This window comes from Aegilops tauschii, chromosome 5 (genome assembly GCF_002575655.3).
Source record: "Aegilops tauschii subsp. strangulata cultivar AL8/78 chromosome 5, Aet v6.0, whole genome shotgun sequence".
Lineage (NCBI taxonomy): Eukaryota > Viridiplantae > Streptophyta > Magnoliopsida > Poales > Poaceae > Aegilops > Aegilops tauschii.
Window position 1 is genome coordinate 180,177,019 of NC_053039.3, and position 21,911 is coordinate 180,198,929.

Here is a 21,911-nt window from a genome sequence, read left to right on the forward strand (position 1 = left end):
AAATGTACGAAGACATTGAAGACAATGGTGGTTCGTGAAGACATTCCCATTGAAGATAATGACGTGTGAAGACATTCACTTGAACACTATGGAGTGCGAAGACATAGTTTCTTTCATAGTTTCCTTTTCTTCTTTATTGAATCATAGGAACCACCGAACTGTTATGTGGGGTCCAAGTGAACAAAGTCAGAAGATTGACGTGATGCTCAACCCAAATCCTATGTCTTCGAGTGAACACAATGAGAGCAAATCTTATCCAGAGTTGGATGAGTCAGCTTTGCATGTAGCCCAAGCCAAGTTGTCGCGTGTGTTTGAAATCTGACCGTTGGACACGTGTCGGTTCCTTAGTGACCCAGGGTCATTTTGGACATATCATGTCGGGTTGCCTGCTAGCTATAAATAGCCCACTCCTCCACCATTAATTGGTGACTGCCCAGAGTTAGTGCACGACTTTTGTCGTTTGAGAGGAACCCGCCTCCGAAGCCTTTGAGAGAAACAATCCTTGCAAGGACAAAGCCAAAAACACCTAGATGCAAAGAGTGTTAGGCATCACTGAAGTCTTTCTGTCCGCGTGACATGAAGACTTGTTACACTTGAGCACTGTGTATCCTCCAGCTGGTTAGGTGTCACGTTCTGAGGATCCAAGAGTGATTGTGGATCGCCGGTGAATGGAGTCTGTGAAGTTTTGTAAGTCTACCTTGAAGACTTACCAGAGTGATCGGGAGAGGATTGGGTGTCCTCAGATCAAGGGTAATATGGTGAACATGTGGTCTTCTGAGTTCAATCTCAGCCTCCCTAACCAGACATACAGTTGTCACAGCAACTAGAACTGGTATACCAAATCCTTGTCTTCACCAAGCTAATGGTTCTATTCCCCACCTCCTTTAAATTTTAGTTTGTCTTCATGAAGTCATTGCTTGTTTGCCTAATCTGTTTGACTTCACTATGCGAAGACTATCACCTGTTTGGATTCATACTGTCTTCCATTTTGATCTGTTCTACCTAACTGCTATTAGTCTTCACTGTGCGAAGACCTTGTGTCTGGTCTGTTTGACTTCACTATGCGAAGACCTAACTGCCTGATCTGTTTGACTTCACTGGGCGAAGACTATCACCTGTTTGGATTCATACTGTCTTCCATTCCGATCTGTTCTACCTAACTCCTATTAGTCTTCGTGCTTTCATTATATTGCTTACTTGACTATGGTCTGTCTAGAGTAGTTTATCTTCCACTGCATATCATATAGGTTCAATTTGACTGTCTATCTTCAAAGACCTTGTGTCTTGAAGACTTCCATAAAAATCGCCTATTCACCCCCCTCTAGTTGATAACTAGCACTTTCAATTGGTATCAGAGCAAGGTGCTCCCTTTATCTGTGTGATTCGGTTTAACAACCTGGAGTTTTAGCTATGTCGACTACAGGGATAATCAAGGTCTCCGCTACGTGCCCCGTCTTCGATGGCACTGATTACCCCTACTGGAAGAATAAGATGCGCATGCATCTTGAAGCCTGATAATCCCCAGGTGCAAGGAATCATCGTAGCAATTTCCAAAGGTGGAAGTGATAAGTATGGAGTGTCGAACCTAGGAGCTAAAGGTAAGATCAATATTCTCTCAAGTCCTATCTACCACTGATACGACTCTACGTACATCAAACGTTTGCTTCCATCTAGAAACGAGAAATACAACTACGTTTTGGGTATGAAGAGGATAGCTTTGCATGATATCGGAGAACTAAAATATAAAAATAGGTGTTGTTATCATAAAGTTGGAATATATCACAATATATTACAAATAGCGAGTGTGGAATAATGATGGACCGGTGTGCAGAATTATCCTAGGCAATTGTTAACAAGATCGGTAATCATTATTGCAATTTTATATGAGGGAGAGACATAAGCTAACATAATTTCTCTACTTGGATCATATGCACTTATGATTGGAACTCTAGCAAGAATCCGCAACTACTAAAGATCATTAAGGTAAGACCCAACCATAACATTAAAGTATCAAGTCCCCTTTATCGCATACGCAACAACCCCCTTACTCGGGTTTAAGCTTCTGCCACTCTAGCAACCCACTATAAGAGAATCATGAACGTATTGCAACACCCTACAGCGGGAATCCTTCACGCATGTGCGACACGGAAGGCACCATAGGACAGCACCAAAATAAAACATACAACTCAAACCAATCTAGATCATCAATCAACCCAAAAGACAAAAGAAATCTACTCAAACACCATAGGATGGCAACACATCATTGGATCATAATATGTGGCATAAAACACCATGTTCAAGTAGGGGATTACAGCGGGGTGCAAGAGAGTGGACCGCATAAAAGAGATGAGGAAGGTGATGAAGATGGTGATTTTGATGAAGAAGATCACCGTGGTGATGGTTCCCCCGGTGGCACTCCGGTGCCACCGAGAGAGAGAAGGGGAAAAGGTCTCCCCCTTGTGCTTCCTCCTCCATGGCCTCCCCCTATATGGGGGGAGGTTCTCCATCTAGTCCTTGGTCTCCATGGTGATGATGGCCCCCTCCGGATTCCTCCTCCATGGCCTCCGGTGATGATGGCCCCCTCCGGCAGGGTGCCGGAGAGGGCCTAGATTGATTTTTCATGCCTATAGAGGCTTGCGGCGGCGGAACTTTTGATCTAGGTTTCTTTCTGGGGGTTTTGGTTTTTTTCTGACTGGGAACTGTAGGGGAAACCCCCACAGCATCAAAACTTTATTGATAAAAAGAGAGCCAGTACAAGCATAATGGGGGATTACAAGAGGTAATCAAAGCAAGCTAGGGGAAGAAGGAGAACTAACAAGTTAAGAGATACAGACTATTGGCCTCAAGGTGGCAGAAATGAAATCCAGCGGAGGAGATCATCTTTGTAGGAGCCTTTCACTCTATATTGCATTAAGCTGATGTCATGGATGAATGCACTTCTCCACTTATTGAATCTAGCTCTCTCATGCCTGAAGACCTTAGCGTTCCTGATGATCCAGATATTCCAGCAAGCAATGAACACCACTTCGGTGAAGAAGGGCTTCCTAAAACTCCTACTACCATTAATAACAAATGAGCCATGGAGTCACCAGATGACCAATCAATTTGCAGATAGTTCCAAACTCTGACACTAAAGTTGCAATTAAAGAACAAATGATCCCTTGTTTCCCTAGTCTGCAAAGGAAAAAGGACACAGTTTACTCCATCCTCCAAATGCCAATGCCTCCTATCCACCATGTCCTTGGTGTTCAACCTGTCCATAATAAGCATCCAAGCAAAAACTTTGATTTTCATTGTACAGGAGGACTTCCAGATCCAAGCTGTCAAAGGGTTGAAGGATTCTGATGCAAAAGTATGTGAGTAAAACAACTTTGGTGAGTATCCCTTGGCAGTGCCCTTCCATAACCGAATATCCTTGGACCCAGGTGTTCTATTGAGGCCACCCAACATGGACTGGAGAGTAGTCAGATCATCAAAAGCCTGGCTGGACAAAGGAAGGTGGAAGTGCTGGAACATATCCTGAGAGTCCAAGAACTCATGAATAGTGATACAGGGGTCCTTAACATAGGAATAGAGCCTGGGAAATCTGAGTTGAAGGCTAGACACCTGACCATCAAGCAGCAAGTTATCTGACCACATGAGGGCAGTGTCCCCTCCATTAATCTGAACCCAAGCACACTCCCTAAAATGGTGCATGACCTTGCAAATATCCTTCCACCAGAAAGAGCCACAATCAGAAGTTCCTTAGGGGACCCTATTATGATAGTAGGTATCCCAAATTAAGGACACCCAAGGGAGATCCTTTTTATTAAGAAAGTTATGTTGGGAATCGTAGCATAATTTAAAATTTTCCTACGCTCACCAAGATGCATCTATGGAGTCTACTAGCAACGAAGGGAAAGGAGTGCATCTACATACCCTTGTAGATCGCGAGCGGAAGCGTTCCAATGAACGTGGATGACGGAGTCGTACTCGCCGTGATCCAAATCACCGATGACCGAGTGCCGAACGGACGGCACCTCCGCGTTCAACACACATACGGTGCAGCGACATCTCCTCCTTCTTGATCCAGCAAGGGGGAAGGAGAGGTTGATGGAGATCCAGCATCACGACGGCGTGGTGGTGGATGTAATGGGTCTCCGGCAGGGCTTCGCCAAGCTTCTGCGAGAGAGAGAGAGGTGTTGCAGGGGAGGAGGGAGGCGCCCAAGGCTGTAGGTTGCTGCCCTCCCTCCCCCCTTTATATAGGCCCCCTTGGGAGGGGGGCCGGCCAAAACCCATCTAGGGTTGGGGGGCGGCGGCCAAGGGGTGGAAAGGGTTGCCTTGCCCCCCAAGCCAAGGGGGAAGTCCCCCCACCCTAGGGTTCCCAACCCTAGGCGCATGGGGGAGGACCAAGGGGGGGCGCCCAGCCCACTAGGGCTGGTTCCCTTCCACTTTCAGCCCATGGGGCCCTCCGGGATAGGTGGCCCCACCCGGTGGACCCCCGGGACCCTTCCGGTGGTCCCGGTACAATACCGGTAACCCCCGAAACTTTCCCGGTGGCCGAAACTTGAATTCCTATATATAATTCTTCACCTCCGGACCATTCCGGAACCTCTCGTGATGTCCGGGATCTCATCCGGGACTCCGAACAACTTTAGGGTTTCCGCATACATATATCTCTACAACCCTAGCGTCACCGAACCTTAAGCGTGTAGACCCTACGGGTTCGGGAGACATGCAGACATGACCGAGACGCCTCTCCGGTCAATAACCAACAGCGGGATCTGGATACCCATGTTGGCTCCCACATGTTCCACGATGATCTCATCGGATGAACCACGGTGTCGAGGATTCAATCAATCCCGTATGCAATTCCCTTTGTCAAACGGTATGTTACTTGCCCGAGATTCGATCGTCGGTATCCCAATACCTTGTTCAATCTCGTTACCGGCAAGTCTCTTTACTCGTACCGCAATGCATGATCCCGTGACTAACGCCTTAGTCACATTGAGCTCATTATGATGATGCATTACCGAGTGGGCCCAGAGATACCTCTCCGTCACACGGAGTGACAAATCCCAGTCTCGATCCGTGCCAACCCAACAGACACTTTCGGAGATACCCGTAGTGCACATTTATAGTCACCCAGTTACGTTGTGACGTTTGGCACACCCAAAGCACTCCTACGGTATCCGGGAGTTGCACGATCTCATGGTCTAAGGAAAAGATACTTGACATTGGAAAAGCTCTAGCAAACGAAACTACACGATCTTTTATGCTATGCTTAGGATTGGGTCTTGTCCATCACATCATTCTCCTAATGATGTGATCCCGTTATCAACGACATCCAATGTCCATGGTCAGGAAACCGTAACCATCTATTGATCAACGAGCTAGTCAACTAGAGGCTTACTAGGGACATGGTGTTGTCTATGTATCCACACATGTATCTGAGTTTCCTATCAATATAATTCTAGCATGGATAATAAACGATTATCATGAATAAGGAAATATAATAATAACCAATTTATTATTGCCTCTAGGGCATATTTCCAACAGTCTCCCACTTGCACTAGAGTCAATAATCTAGTTCACATTACCATGTGATTAACACTCATTGGTCACATCACCATGTGACCAACATCTAAAGAGTTTACTAGAGTCAACAATCTAGTTCACATCACTATGTGATTAACACTCAATGTGTTCTGGTTTGATCATGTTATGCTTGTGAGAGAGGTTATTAGTCAACGGGTCTGAACCTTTCAGAACCGTGTGCTTTACGAATATCTATGTCATCTTGTGGATGCTACCACGCGCTATTTGGAGCCATTTCAAATAATTGCTCTACTATACGAATCCGGTTTACTACTCAGAATCATCCGGATTAGTGTCAAAGTTCGCATCGACGTAACCCTTTACGACGAACTCCTTTCCACCTCCATAATCGAGAAAATTCCTTAATCCACTAGGTACTAAGGATAAGTTCGACCGCTGTCATGAGATCCTTTCTCGGATCACTATTGTACCCTCTTGACCAACTCATGGCAAGGCACACTACATGTGCGGTACACAGCATAGCATACTATAGAGCCTACGTCTAAAGCATAGGGGACGACCTTCATCCTTTCTCTATCTTCTGCTGTGGTCAGGTCTTGAGTCTTACTCAATACTCACACCTTGTAACACAGCCAAGAACTCCTTCTTTGCTGATCTATTTTGAACTCTTTCAAAATCATGTCAAGGTGTGCTGTCTTTTGAAAGTATCATCAGGCGTCTTGATCTATCTCTATGGATCTTCATGCCCAATATGTAAGCAGCTTTATCCAGGTCTTCCTTTGAAAAATTTCTTTCGAACAACCCTTTATGCTTTCCAGAAATTTTACATCATTTCGGATCAACAATATGTCATTCACATATACTTATCAGAAATGTTGTAGCGCTCCCACTCACTTTATTGTAAATACAAGTTTCTAACAAACTTTGTATAAACCCAAAAACTTTGATCACTCCATCAAAGCGTATATTCTGACTCCGAGATGCTTGCTCTAATCCATGGAAGGATCGCTGGAGCTAGCATACCTTTTAGCATCCTTAGGATCGACAAAACCTTTCTGATTGTATCACATACAACCTTTCCTTACGAAAACTGGTAAGGAAACTTGTTTTGACATCCATCTGCCAGATTTCATAAATGCAGCTAATGCTAACATGATTCCGACGGACCTAAGCATCGCTACGGATGAGAAAAACTCATCGTAGTCAACTCCTTGAACTTGTGAAAATACTCTTTGCCACAAGTCGAGCTTCATAGACGGTAACATTACCGTCCATGTCCGTCTTCTTCTTAAAGATCCATTTATCTCAATGGCTTGCCGATCATCGTGCAAGTTCACCAAAGTCCATGCTTTGTTCTGATACATGGATTCTATCTCGGATTTCATGGCCTCGAGCCATTCGTCGGAATATGGGCCCACCATCGCTTCTCCATAGCTCGTAGGTTCATTGTTGTCTAGCAACATGACTTCCAAGACAGGATCACGCATTACTCTGAAGTAGTGCGCATCCTCGTCGCCCTACGAGGATTGGTAGTGACTTGATCCGAAGTTTCATGATCACTATCATAAGCTTCCACTTCAATTGGTATAGGTGCCACAGGAACAACTTCCTGTGCCCTGCTACACACTAGTTGAAGCGACGGTTCAATAACCTTATCAAGTCTCCACCATCCTCCCACTCAATTCTTTCGAGAGAAACTTTTCCTCGAGAAAGGACTCATTTCTAGAAGCAATTCCTTTTTGCTTCCAGATCTGAAATAGGAGGTATACCCAACTGTTTTTGGGTATTCGATGAAGATGCATTTATCCGCTTTGGGTTCGAGCTTATCAGCCTGAAACTTTTTCACATAAGCGTCGCAGCCCCAAACTTTTAAGAAACGACAACTTAGGTTTCTCTAAACGGTGTCGTCTCAACGGAATTGCGTGGTGCCCCTTTTAAAGTGAATGCGGTTGTCTCTAATGCCTAACCCATAAACGATAGTGGTAATTCGATAAGAAACATCATGGTATGCACCATATCCAATAGGGTGCAGCTATGATGTTCGGACACACCATCACACTATGGTGTTCCAGGCGGTATTAATTGTGAAACACTTTCCACAATGTCTCAATTGTGTGCCAAACTCGTAACTCAGATACTCATCTCTATGATCATATCACAGACATTTTATCCTCTTGTCACGACGATCTTCAACTTCACTCTGAAATTACTTGAACCTTTCAATAATTCAGACTTGTGTTTCATCAAGTAAATACACTCAGCATCTACTCAAATCATCTGTGAAGTAAGAACATAACGATATCCACTGCATGCCTCAGCACTCATTGGACTGCATACATCAAAATGTATTACCTCCAATAAGTTGCTCTCTTGTTCCATCTTACTGAAAACGAGGCCTTTTCAGTCATCTTGCCCATGTGGTATGATTTGCATGTCTCAAGTGATTCAAAATCAAGTGAGTCCAAACGATCCATCTGCATGGAGTTTCTTCATGCATATATACCAATAGGCATGGTTCGCATGTCTCAATCTTTTCAAAAACGAGTGAGTCCAAAGATCCATCTACATGGAGCTTCTTCATGCATTCTATACCAATATGACTCAAATGGCAGTGCCACAAGTATGTGGAACTATCATTACTATTTTATATCTTTTGGCACGAACATGTGTATCACTACGATCGAGATTCATTTTAGGTGCAAGACCATTGAAGGTATTATTCAAATAAACAGAGTGACCATTATTCTCCTTAAATGAATAACCGTATTGCGATAAACATAATCCAACCATGCTCAACGCAAACACCAAATCTCGATGGTAGAGGGAGCATGCGATGCTTGATCACATCAACCTTGGAAACACTTCCAACACACATCGTCATCTCACCTTTATCCAGTCTCCATTTATTCCGTAGCTTTTATTTCGAGTTACTAACACTTAGCAACCGAACCGGTATCTAATACCCTGGTGCTGCTAGGAGTACTAGTAAAGTACACATTCATATAATGTATATCCAATATACTTTTGTCGACCTTGCCTGCCTTCTCATCTACCAAGTATCTAGGGTAGTTCCGCTTCAGTGACCGTTCCCCTCATTACAGAAGCACTTAGTCTCGGGTTTGGGTTCAACCTTGGGATTCTTCACTAGAGCAGCAAACGACTTGTTGTTTCATGAAGTATCCCTTTTTTTTGCCCTTGCCCTTCTTAAACTAGTGGTTTTACTAACCATCAACAATTGATGCTCCTTCTTGATTTCTACTCTCGCGGTGTCAAACATCGCGAATAGCTCAAGGATCATCATAACTATCCTTGATATGTTATAGTTCATCACGAAGCTCTACTAGCTTGGTGGCAGTGACTATGGAGAACTATCACTATCTCATCTGGGAGATTAACTCCCACTCGATTCAAGCGATTGTGGCACTCAGACAATCTGAGCACATGCTCAACGATTGAGCTTTTCTCCCTTAGTTTGCAGGCTTAAGAAACTTGTCAGAGGTCTCATACCTCTTGACGTGGGCACTAGTCTGAAATCCCAATTTCAGTCTTCGGAACATCTCACATGTTCTGCGACGTTTCAAAATGTTTTTGGTGCCACAATTTTAAACCACACTGAACTATCACGTAGTCATCAAAACGTGTATGTCAGATGTTTCGTAACATGTACAGATGACGCTGAGGTTCAGCACACCGAGCGGTGCATTAAGGACATAAGCCTTCTGTGCAGCAATGAGGACAATCCTCAGTTTACGGACCCAGTCCGCATAATTGCTACTACCAACTTTCAACTAAATTTTCTCTAGGAACATATCTTAACCAGTAGAACTAAAGCGCAAGTTATGACATAATTTGCAAATACCTTTTTGACTATGTTCCTGATAATGAAGTTCATCTGATTATGAACTCCCACTCAGATAGACATCCCTCTAGTCATCTAAGTGAAACATGATCCGAGTTTAACTAGGCCGTGTCCGATCATCACGTGAGACGGACTAGTCAAGATCGGTGAACATCTCCATGTTGATCGTATCTTCTATACGACTCATGCTCGACCTTTCGGTCCTCCGTGTTCCGAGGCCATGTCTGTACATGCTAGGCTCGTCAAGTCATCCTAAGTGTATTGCGTGTGTTCCGAGGCCATGTCTGTACATGCTAGGCTCGTCAACACCCGTTGTATTCGAACGTTAGAATCTATCACACCCAATCATCACGTGGTGCTTCGAAACAACGAACCTTCGCAACGGTGCACAGTTAGGGTGAACACTTTCTTGAAATTATTATAAGGGATCATCTTACTTACTACCGTCGTTCTAAGCAAATAAGATGCAAAAACATGATAAACATCACATGCAATCAAATAGTGACATGATATGGCCAATATCATCATGCTCCTTTGATCTCCATCTTCGGGGCACCATGATCATCTTCGTCACCGGCATGACACCATGATCTCCATCATCATGATCTCCATCATTGTGTCTTCATGAAGTCGTCACGCCAACGATTACTTCTACTTCTATGGCTAACGCGTTTAGCAACAAAGTAAAGTAATTTACATGGCGTTATTCAATGACATGCAGGTCATGCAAAATAATAAAGACAACTCCTATGGCTCCTGCCGATTGTCATACTCATCGACATGCAAGTCGTGATTCCTATTACAAGAATATGATCAATCTCATGCATCACATATATCATTCATCACATCTTCTGGCCATATCACATCACATAGCACTTGCTGCAAAAACAAGTTAGACGTCCTCTAATTGTTGTTGCAAGTTTTTTCGTGGTTTGTAGGTTTCTAGCAAGAACGTTTTCTTACCTACGTATGACCACAACGTGATTTGCCAATTTCTATTTACCCTTCATAAGGACCCTTTTCATCGAATCCGTTCCGACTAAAGTAGGAGAGACAGACACCCGCTAGCCACCTTATGCATCTAGTGCATGTCAGTCGGTGGAACCTGTCTCACGTAAGCGTACGTGTAAGGTCGGTCCGGGCCGCTTCATCCTACAATGCCGTCGAAACAAGAAACGACTAGTAGCGGCAAGAAGAATTGGCAAACTCAACGCCCACAACTGCTTTGTGTTCTACTCGTGCATAGTAACTACGCATAGACCTGGCTCATGATGCCACTGTTGGGAATCGTAGCATAATTTAAAATTTTCCTACGCTCACCAAGATGCATCTATGGAGTCTACTAGCAACGAAGGGAAAGGAGTGCATCTACATACCCTTGTAGATCGCGAGCGGAAGCGTTCCAATGAATGTGGATGACGGAGTCGTACTCGCCGTGATCCAAATCACCGATGACCGAGTGCCGAACGGACGGCACCTCCGCGTTCAACACACGTACGGTGCAGCAACGTCTCCTCCTTCTTGATCCAGCAAGGGGGAAGGAGAGGTTGATGGAGATCCAGCAGCACGACGGCGTGGTGGTGGATGTAGCGGGTCTCCGGCAGGGCTTCGCCAAGCTTCTGCGAGAGAGAGAGAGGTGTTGCAGCGGAGGAGGGAGGCTCCCAAGGCTGTAGGTTGCTGCCCTCCCTCCCCCCCTTTATATAGGCCCCCTTGGGAGGGGGGCGGCCAAAACCCATCTAGGGTTGGGGGGGCGGCGGCCAAGGGGTGGAAAGGGTTGCCTTGCCCCCCAAGCCAAGGGGGAAGTCCCCCCACCCTAGGGTTCCCAACCCTAGGCGCATGGGGGAGGCCCAAGGGGGGGCGCCCAGCCCACTAGGGGCTGGTTACCTTCCACTTTCAGCCCATGGGGCCCTCCGGGATAGGTGGCCCCACCCGGTGGACCCCCGGGACCCTTCCGGTGGTCCCGGTACAATACCGGTAACCCCCGAAACTTTCCCGGTGGCCGAAACTTGACTTCCTATATATAATTCTTCACCTCCGGACCATTCCGGAACCTCTCGTGACGTCCGGGATCTCATCCGGGACTCCGAACAACTTTCGGGTTTCCGCATACATATATCTCTACAACCCTAGCGTCACCGAACCTTAAGTGTGTAGACCCTACGGGTTCGGGAGACATGCAGACATGACCGAGACGCCTCTCCGGTCAATAACCAACAGCGGGATCTGGATACCCATGTTGGCTCCCACATGTTCCACGATGATATCATCGGATGAACCACGGTGTCGAGGATTCAATCAATCCCGTATGCAATTCCCTTTGTCAAACGGTATGTTACTTGCCCGAGATTCGATCGTCGGTATCCCAATACCTTGTTCAATCTCGTTACCGGCAAGTCTCTTTACTCGTACCGCAATGCATGATCCCGTGACTAACGCCTTAGTCACATTGAGCTCATTATGATGATGCATTACCGAGTGGGCCCAGAGATACCTCTTCGTCACACGGAGTGACAAATCCCAGTCTCGATCCGTGCCAACCCAACAGACACTTTCGGAGATACCCATAGTGCACCTTTATAGTCACCCAGTTATGTTGTGACGTTTGGCACACCCAAAGCACTCCTACGGTATCCGGGAGTTGCACGATCTCATGGTCTAAGGAAAAGATACTTGACATTGGAAAAGCTCTAGCAAACGAAACTACACGATCTTTTATGCTATGCTTAGGATTGGGTCTTGTCCATCACATCATTCTCCTAATGATGTGATCCCGTTATCAACGACATCCAATGTCCATGGTCAGGAAACCGTAACCATCTACTGATCAACGAGCTAGTCAACTAGAGGCTTACTAGGGACATGGTGTTGTCTATGTATCCACACATGTATCTGAGTTTCCTATCAATACAATTCTAGCATGGATAATAAACGATTATCATGAATAAGGAAATATAATGATAACCAATTTATTATTGCCTCTAGGGCATATTTCCAACAAGTTATTCGCATGTTTGATCAAAAGTGCAACATTCTGAGAACCAAGGTTAAGAATACCAAGGCCTCCCCTGTTTTTTGGCCTGCAAATAAGGTCCCACGCAGCTAGTGAGGGGGCAGGCTGACCCCTATTCCTCCTCCAGAGGCATTGTCTCTGGATTCTCTCCAATTGTTTTAGAATTCCAGCAGGGACAGCCAAACTGCAAAGGAAGAAAATGGGCATAGAGGACAGGGCAGAGTTAAGAAACTGCAGCCTTTCCCCCTGATTTAAAAAAGATGAACTAGCTGTCATTCTCCTCTCCATGCAATCAACCGATGGCATAAAATCCACCATTTTAGGCCTTGTAGTTCCTACTGGTAACCCAAGGTAGGTAAATGGCATTTTCCCAATCTGGCATCCAAATGCAGAAGCTAATTCAGTCATGACAGCAGTGTCCACATTGATGGGAATAATAAAGGATTTGTGATAGTTCACATCCAGACCAGTGGACACAGAGAAGGCCCTGAGCATATCCTTCAGAGCTATAAGATGGTCCTTGTCCGCAGGCAAGATAATAAGAGTGTCATCAGCATACTGAATCACAGGGTAATCCTGATCATGACAAGGTATAGGTAAGTGAAGAATGCCCCTTCTGAACATTTCATTGATTACAGTCTGCAGGAGATCAGCAGCTAGGACAAAAAGGAGGGGAGAGACTGGATCACCCTGTCTGACACCCTTTTTACATCTGAACTTCCTACCAGGAACTCCATTAAGCAGAACAGATGAGGTACCTGTGGATAGAAGTTGCTTCATCCAAAGAATCCACTTCTCATTAAAGCCCTTATATCTCAATATTTGCACAATGGCCTCATGCTCAAGGGAGTCAAAAGCCTTTTCAAAATCCAACTTTAGAATCACAATAGGTCTCTTGGACTGGTGGCACTGGTGTAAATACTCAAAGGTCCACCCAATACAATCTTGAATTGTTCTGCTTTTTATGAAACCATACTGGTTCTTGTGGACACAGTGCATAATCACCTCTTGAAACCTATTGGCTGCCATCTTAGACAAGAACTTAAGACCCATTCCTGTTAAAGAGATAGGTCTGAAGTCACCCACCTCTTCAGGGGAGGGCTTCTTAGGCACCAGAGTTATGTATGAGTCATTGATATTTTCCAGATGAGCAGTACCCTCAAAGAAAGCCTGGGCCAGTTCATAAAAATCCTGGGAAATTATGTGCCAGCACCTTTTGAAGAAGAGACCATTAAAACCATCTGGACCTGGAGCTTTATCAACTGGCATATGCTTGACAATCATGTCCATTTCCTCCTTCTCAAAAGGCTTAGTGAGAATATCTAAACCCACAACTGGTTCAATGAGGGAAGAAAGATCAAAACCCATGTTAATTCCCCTGGAAGAACCCATTCTGTTTTTAAAACAATTCTAGATAATACCCTCCATTTGTGAGTGATCAGTCACCAAAGTACCATCAGGCAATTTTAAGCTAGCAATAGAATTCCTTCGATACCTCTCCGTGGCCATAGCATGAAAGAACTTGGTGTTCTCACCACCCACTTTTAGGTATCTGATAGTACATCTTTTCCTCCAATAGAGACATTGAAGGTGGAGCAATTTCTCTACATGGTTTTTAACCACTATCCTGAAATTGGATTCATGTCTGTAGAGCGCTCTATATTCCTCAAGCTCATCAAAGAGCAGGATAACATTATTGCATTTACAAATTAGAGTTTTCAGTTTGGAAATGTTCTTCTTCCATCTCTTGAGACACATTCTCAGGGACTTAAATTTGTCAGCTATCCTAGCAGTAATATGGCCCTTTCTGGATTGTTTCTGCCATGAGGAATCAACACAATCCATAAAACCCTCCAACTCCAACCAATAATTCTCAAACCTAAAGAGATTAGACTTGGGAATAGAAGTTTTGATTGTAACCATACAAGGCACATGGTTAGAAGCAGTTCTGGCAAGAGGTAGCACCTCAGTCATGGGATAGTCAGATATCCAATCAACAGAAGTGAAGAACCAGTCTAGCTGCTCAAGGAGTGGAGTATCCTGCATATTGGACCAAGTGTAGGATCTGCCTTTGATGGGCAGTTCCAAAAGGCCGAGGTGTCCAATAATCTCATTAAAGATGAACATGTCATTCAAATCGCCGCCAGGTAGATTTCTGTTATCCACAGAACGTAAGAAATTAAAATCCCCCAGTATCAGCCAATTCTCATCCACAGGAATGTTCAGGTGATACATCCAGGTTACAAAATTATCCCTAGCTTCCCCCTGACAAGGACCATAAACCACCACAAGTGTCCACCTCTCATTGTTTTGCCTAGAAACAAACTCAATCACCACTGCAAATTTTTGGACTTGCAATAAAGTCCCATAAAAAATAGACGAGTTCCAAACAACTAGAATTCCACCAGAGGCCCCCAAAGAAGGAGAGAAAGCAAAGCTGTCAAATCTCTTGGGGCAAAAGCTTTTAATCATTCTGGAATCAAATGAAGCACATTTTGTTTCTTGCAGACAAGCAATAGCACAGTGACTTTCGTCAATCTTTTGTCTAATAGCTCTTTGCCTAGCCTCAGAGTTTAAACCCCTGACATTCCAGCACAGGACATTCCAGTTTCTACAGTGAGTATTCATAAATAAATATCATAAACAAGTCCCCAATCCACATGACACACAATGTCAGATGCCCAAAAGCACATAATAGTTCTGAACCAACATTATTACATATCCAAGGATCTGAAAATGAAAACCAAACGCAGAAAGCAGATTTATGGGCTTGCCAAACCCAGCAGGAGAAGAGCACACTATTCATTGGAGGCTTGATTTGCAGCAGCAGCAGGGTCCACCATAAGTGCATCCTCCGTGAGCAGAGTTGCATCAATCTCCAGCTCCTTGCCAATAGCTTGCAGATGACTTATGGGAGTAGGTGGAGGAGCATCTCCAAATGCAGGGTCATCAGACATCTCTGCAAAAAGGGGCTTGGCCTTGGGCTTCTTCTTCTTGGGCTGCAGAACCAGCTCATGGAAAGTGGGCTTAAACCCATCACGCTGGGTCGAACTTCTGGTACATCTTCGAACAGATGTTTCAATGAGAGGCGTTGGCGCCAGAGTTTTGCGCGGCCTCCTCGTAGGTACACGCGCAGGAGGAGAAGGGACAACAGGCGCAGCCCTCTCAGCATCATCCACAAATAACGCTCTAGCCACAGGTCGGGCAGGTTCCGGCTCCTTCCATGTTAACAGAGGAAGATCATCTTGCTGGAAAGCAAAGTCCCAGTTTCTCTTGGTCAAAATGACCGGCGACAGGGGTTTAGGCAGCAGAGGTTTTGGCACTTCAAACACCACTGGAGCATTTAGCAGGTTTTCAAACGATCGCCTCCATATCATTTCAGGGGGCAGAGGGGGACCAAAGGGGATCTTAACCGCAGGCTGATCCAAAGCTTGGACATCAATGACAGGAGGTTGATAGACCACAATTGACCAGTTACTAGCATCCTCCAGGTCCGGTGCAATCTCCATCAGATCATTCAGGTTCACAGGTGGAGCCCCATCAATAAGAATGATAGGTGCAGGGGGCACCTGTAGTTGTACATCAGTACTTTGTTGAACCGAACTTGGTTGAGCCGAGGCATTGAACACCATGGATTCTTGATCCTCAACAGCAGGCTCCACAGCAGGTTCCTCCCAGTTTCCCCAATTGTCCTCATGCACCTCATTATGTGCAGGTTCAGGCGGAGGTGGCGGCACATCGTTCCACCCCAGAGCTGGGAATGGAGGCAGAATAAAAGGTGGCAACTCCGGGAAGGGCACACCAGGCAGGGGATGAGGATTGCCATTGATGGGCATCCAGTCTTCATCTTGGGGCATCTGTTCAGCAAAATTGGCCCCAAGGATAAACAGAGGCGCCGTCCAAGACACCCTGGCACCACCCCAGGCAGCATAATCCATGAACACCACATCTCTTGGCACCAGAATATCTTCTGGAAAGGACGCAAAGACCAAAGTGCGCACAAGGTATGGATCCTCACTAATCCAATGATGAAACTTCCCAAATGTGTAGACCGCTGCCCGAATACTTTCCTCATTGCGAAGATCAAGCAGAATCCCCAAAAACATGAGCAGTCCCTGATGGAAACCCTGAGCACCTCTAAAAGGTTCACCCTCATCGTGTTTCATAAAACGAACAAAACGATCATTGCCAAGAGGTTGGGGTGGCATCTGAAGGAGAGAAAATCTGACAGCAGCATCCCGAAGCTCAAAAAGACCCACCGATCTAATCCAAGGCTGAGCAGACCTCACCAACACCCCATGAGCTTGCAGCCATTGAACAACTTCCTCTCTAGCAACACCAATCTGATCGGGAGGAGGGATGGGCATTACCTCAGCTAACATGAACTCCTCATGGCGGCGCACAAGTGGGGTATGTGGCGTCACAAAGGTCCGAGGCAAACGAGCATCACCGCCATCCACAATGTGATGGCCTGCCGGCACATACAGTAAGGGGTCGAGAGGGAAGTTGGCCATCGGAGGGGTACAACCCGGGCTGGAAGCAGACGGCGAGTACTCCAGCGGAGGAGGGGTCTCAGGCGGCGCGGTCGAAGGTGTTTTGGGACCAGGACTGATGGAACAGGGCGAAGCAGTTAATGCGGAAGTGCAAGAGGAGTCCAAGTTTGGTAAAAGTTGTGTCAGAGAGATATTCTCGGTGGGAGCTGAGCGATCCTCGGAAGTTGCAATGTTACCGGGTTTCGGTTTCCAAACCAGACCCAAGATCCTTGCAAACTTGTTGCAATCCTTTTTACCATGCCCCACCCGCAGACAAGAGGTACAATGCAGTTTAGACGTGCACGCCGTAGCAAAATGGCCCTTAAACAAGCAAATCTGACACGTTAAAATTTCGTCCACCATACTTGATACCAAGTTATCAAAATCTTCTTCTGCTTGCTGAGAGGAAGGAATAGAAGGCCCAGAAGATAACACCGGCTCAACTTGGACCGTGGAACGTGAAGATGACGGCCCAACATGGGATGGCACGTCCACATTCAGAGAGCCAGAATTTCCGCCCGAGATAGACGGCGACCCATCCGCAGCTGTTGGAAGATCCCTAACTGTCCCAAAAGAAATGGAGGGGGTAGTCGACGTCCACCGGAGTTCAGCCGGCAGCGGGGGATGGATGACCACCCTTTCATGCGCAGAAAGCGTGTACCCCGCATCCTCAACAGTTTGAATGCAATTTTCTGTGGCCGGATAACGATAACCACGACAAGCAGGATAATTCTGGAACTTTGAAAATGAAAGCTTCTTGGCAGGGGCATGAGATGATCTTATCGAATATTTACGGGGTTTGGTATGCATAGCCAACATGCCAAGGGTAGCTCGACGTTTGGAAGGACTAACAATGATCCACTCAGCATCACATTCCAATTTCCAAAGTTTAAACTCACGGCCCCAATTTGGGCCACCATTACCCCAAAGATGAAAGAAACATTTAAAATGATCACAAGAGAAAGAACGGAGCTTGAGAATGATCATAGCCACAGCCTTGCAAGAAACTTGAAAACCAAAAACCTTATCCTTGATCATAAAAACCATGAACTCAATAGCAGAACCTCCGATGGCCGCCTCAAGTGCCGCTGCTACCGAATCCTCAGTCAAACGAAAATCATGCCGGCCAAAAGAATTTACCATGGTGAAGAAGCCCGTGTCATCCATGGGGTGCACCGGAAAACCCGTAGATTGAAAAACCTTTTCCGCAAAAACCAGACCCTTGGAGAAGTCCAAGCCAAGGGTGGATCCATCAGCAGAACCCATGGAGATGGGTATTAAGACGTAGATCTCAGAGCACCGGAGAGATCTAATGGAGAGGAAAGGAAATTTGGTGGCTAGGGGAGGAGATCACCGGAGGTGGTGGCGATCGCCGGGGTGGGGGTGGGAGCGCCTATCATTATGTGTAGCTGCTTACATATTGGGCACCAAGATCTATAGAGATAGATCCAGACGCTTGATAAGACTTCCAATGAGTACATACCTTGACAAGATTTTGAAGGAGTTCAAAATGGATCAGTCAAAGAAGTAGTTCTTTCCTATATTGTAAGGTGTGAAGTTCAGTAAGACTCAAAACCCGACCACGGCAGAAGATAGAGAGAGAAAGAAAGGCATTCCCTATGCCTCAGCCATAGGTTCTATAAAGTATGGCATGTTGTGTACCAGACCTATTGTGTCCCTTGTCGTGAGTTTGACAAGGGGGTACAATAGTGATCTAGGAGTAGATCATTGGACAGTGGTCAAAATTATCCTTAGTTACCTTAAAAGGGACTAAGGAAATGTTTCTCGGTTATGGAGGTGATAAAGAGTTCGTCATAAAGAGTTACTTCGATGCAAGCTTTGACACTGATCTTGATGACTCTAAGTCTCAATCTAGATACGTATTGAACGTAGGAGCAATTAGCTAGAGTAGCTCCATGTAGAGCATTGTAGACATAGAAATTTCCAAAATACATACATATCTGAATGTGGCAGACCCGTTGACTAAACTTCTCTCACAAGCAAAACATGATCACACCTTAGTACTCTTTGGGTGTTAATCACATAGTGATGTGAACTAGATTATTGACTCTAGTGGAAACTTTGGATGTTGGTCACATGGCGAAGTGAACTATGGGTGATAATCACATAAAGATGTGAACTATTGGTGTTGAATCACATGGCAATGTGAACTAAATTATCGACTCTAGTGCAAGTGGGAGACTGAAGGAAATATGCCCTAGAGGCAATAATAAAGTTGTTATTTTGTATTTCCCTACATCATGATAAATGTTTATTATTTATGCTAGAATTGTATTAACCCGAAACTTGATACATGTGTGGATACATACACAAAACACCGTGTCCCTAATAAGCATATACTAGACTAGCTCGTTAATCAAAGATGGTTAAGTTTCCTAACCATAGACATGTGTTGTCATTTGATAAACGAGATCACATCATTAGGAGAATGATGTGATGGACAAGACCCATCCGTTAGCTTAGCATATTGATCGTTAAGTTTTATTGCTATTTATTTCTTCATGTCAAATACATATTCCTTCGACTGTGAGATTATGCAACTCCTGGATACCGGAGGAATACCTTGTGTGCAATCAAACATCACAACGTAATTGGGTGATTATAAAGATGCTCTATAGGTATCTCCGAAGGTGTTTGTTGGGTTGGCATAGATCGAGATTAGGATTTGTCACTCCAAGTATCGGAGAGGTATCTCTGGGCCCTCTCGGTAATACAGATCATAAGAAGCCTTGCAAGCAATGTGACTAATGAGTTAGTTGCGGGATGATGTATTACGGAACGAGTAAAGAGACTTGCCGGTAACGAGATTGAACTAGGTATGTAGATACAGACGATCGAATGTTGGGCAAGTAACATACTGGTGACAAAGGGAATAATATATGTTGTCATTACGGTATGACCGATAAGGATCTTCGTAGAATATGTAGGAACCAATATGAGCATCCAGGTTCCGCTATTGGTTATTTACCGGAGATGTGTCTGAGTCACGTCTACGTAGTTCTCGAACCCGTAGGGTCCACACGCTTAACGTTTGAAGACGATTTGTATTATGAGTTATGTGTTTTGGTTACCGAAGTCTGTTCGGAGTCCCGGATGAGATCACGGACATGACGAGGAGTCTCGAAATGGTCGAGAGGTAAAGATTCATATATAGGGGGATAATATTCGGACACCGGAAGTGTTCTGGGGGTACCAGGTACATATCGGGTCACCGGAAGGGGTTCCGAGCAACCCCCCCGACAACTATATGGGCCTAATGGGGAAAGAGGGGAAACGCAGCAGCTAGCAGGGGTGCTGCGCCCCCATACGGGCCGCACCTTAGGAGGAAGGAAAAATGGGAAGAGAGAAGGAAGGGGAGGGATTCGGCCTCCCCCTTCCTTCCCTCCTCCCTCCTCTTTCCTTCCCCCTCCGGTGGATATGGTAAGAGGGGGCGAATTGGACAAGGCCCCCAAGTAGGATTCCTCCTACTTCGGGCGCCCCTTGGCTGTCCTTCTGTCGTGGGAAACCACGGCCACCTATGGGACTTGGGGGTCCCTTGCTGGTTCGGCAGGGAGGCGACACGTTACACAAAGAGCAGACTAGCGTGGGCCAGCATGACAGAGATCACACAGGAAATTTTACCCAGGTTCGAGCCACCGCGAGGCGTGAAACTCTACTCCTGCTTTGGTGGATTGATGGTGGAAAGGTGGGGGCGGAGCGTAGTACACTTGCCCGGCGAGGGTTGACTCAGGGCAGCAGTGACTACGCGCGTATGGGGTGTGAGTTATCCCACTTCCTAACCCTTTCTACGATTGCCATGCGCCTCCTTTTATAGATCAAGGGGTTACCACGGTGGCAAAGTAGTCATTATGCACTGATAAGATAGCAAACAATGCTATCATATCTAACTCTGCAGGGTGACAGGGCGCATTAAATGCATCGCTCAATGTCACATCGTTGGTTGCCCGGCAAGGCTTGCCGGGCTATCTTGCCTGCTCCGTGCCTGCTCGCTTGACACGTCACAGGACGGGTGTCATCTGTGGGTTTCTCCTGTAGGAAATGGCTGGCATGTGGCGAATGGCTGCCACTTAATCACTTTGCGGCTTGACACCGCACTGATCGACAACACGGGTCGTGGTTGGTGAGGTGGTTTTGCTTCCGTGAGGCCCGGCAATCCCTGTCGGGGCACTCTGGTTGTCTGTTTCTGGGGGTGGCCTCGCCCCTTGCCGGGCTCGCCTACACGACAAGGGGGGCTTCTCTCTTGACGAAATCCCGCTTCTCTGGTTTGATCTTGGTCCTTTTGATCTGCATGTTGGTCCTTCAAATCTCTTGATCTCTTGCACTCTGATCCGGGCTGGTGCTTCAATCTTGTTCTCGTGCCTGTGCACAGTCTGGGCAACAGACCCAGGGTTTGTTGCACCGACAGAAGCCCCCGGGCCTGCCCCGAACGCACTGCCTAGCATTGTCGGGGTAGGGCCTAATGAGTGCACATGCGAGGGTTGCTGATGAGGCTGGTTTCTTGAAATCTTCTTTGCTTCTTCACTAGCCTTGATTCCAGGCCAGTTTCCCGTTTCTCCACGCGTCGTGTAAAGCCAACAGTGGTGGGGCCGCTCCAGTAATGGCTCGTGAATGACTTTAACGCACGGGGTAGAAACGGCCAATTCACTCTTCCCACCACGCCCTTATCCTTGGCCACGTATGCTGCATGCATCATGCGGGGTAGGTAACGGAGGCGCGTGGTGCGGGGGAGCATCAAGGTGAGGGCCCGGTTGTCTTGAATTGGCGGAGGAGGACGGTGGCCGCCCGTTGATGGAGTAGCTCCCCTCCTTGCCCCGCCTATAAACGGGAGGGGCAGAGGAGGGCGGAGTCACTCATCTTCGCATTCCTCCTCTTCTTATCTTCCGCTTCCACTGGTGATGTCAAAGGGGAGATCCTGGGGCCAGCCCCTGAGCTCTTGGTTGGGGCTAATGTT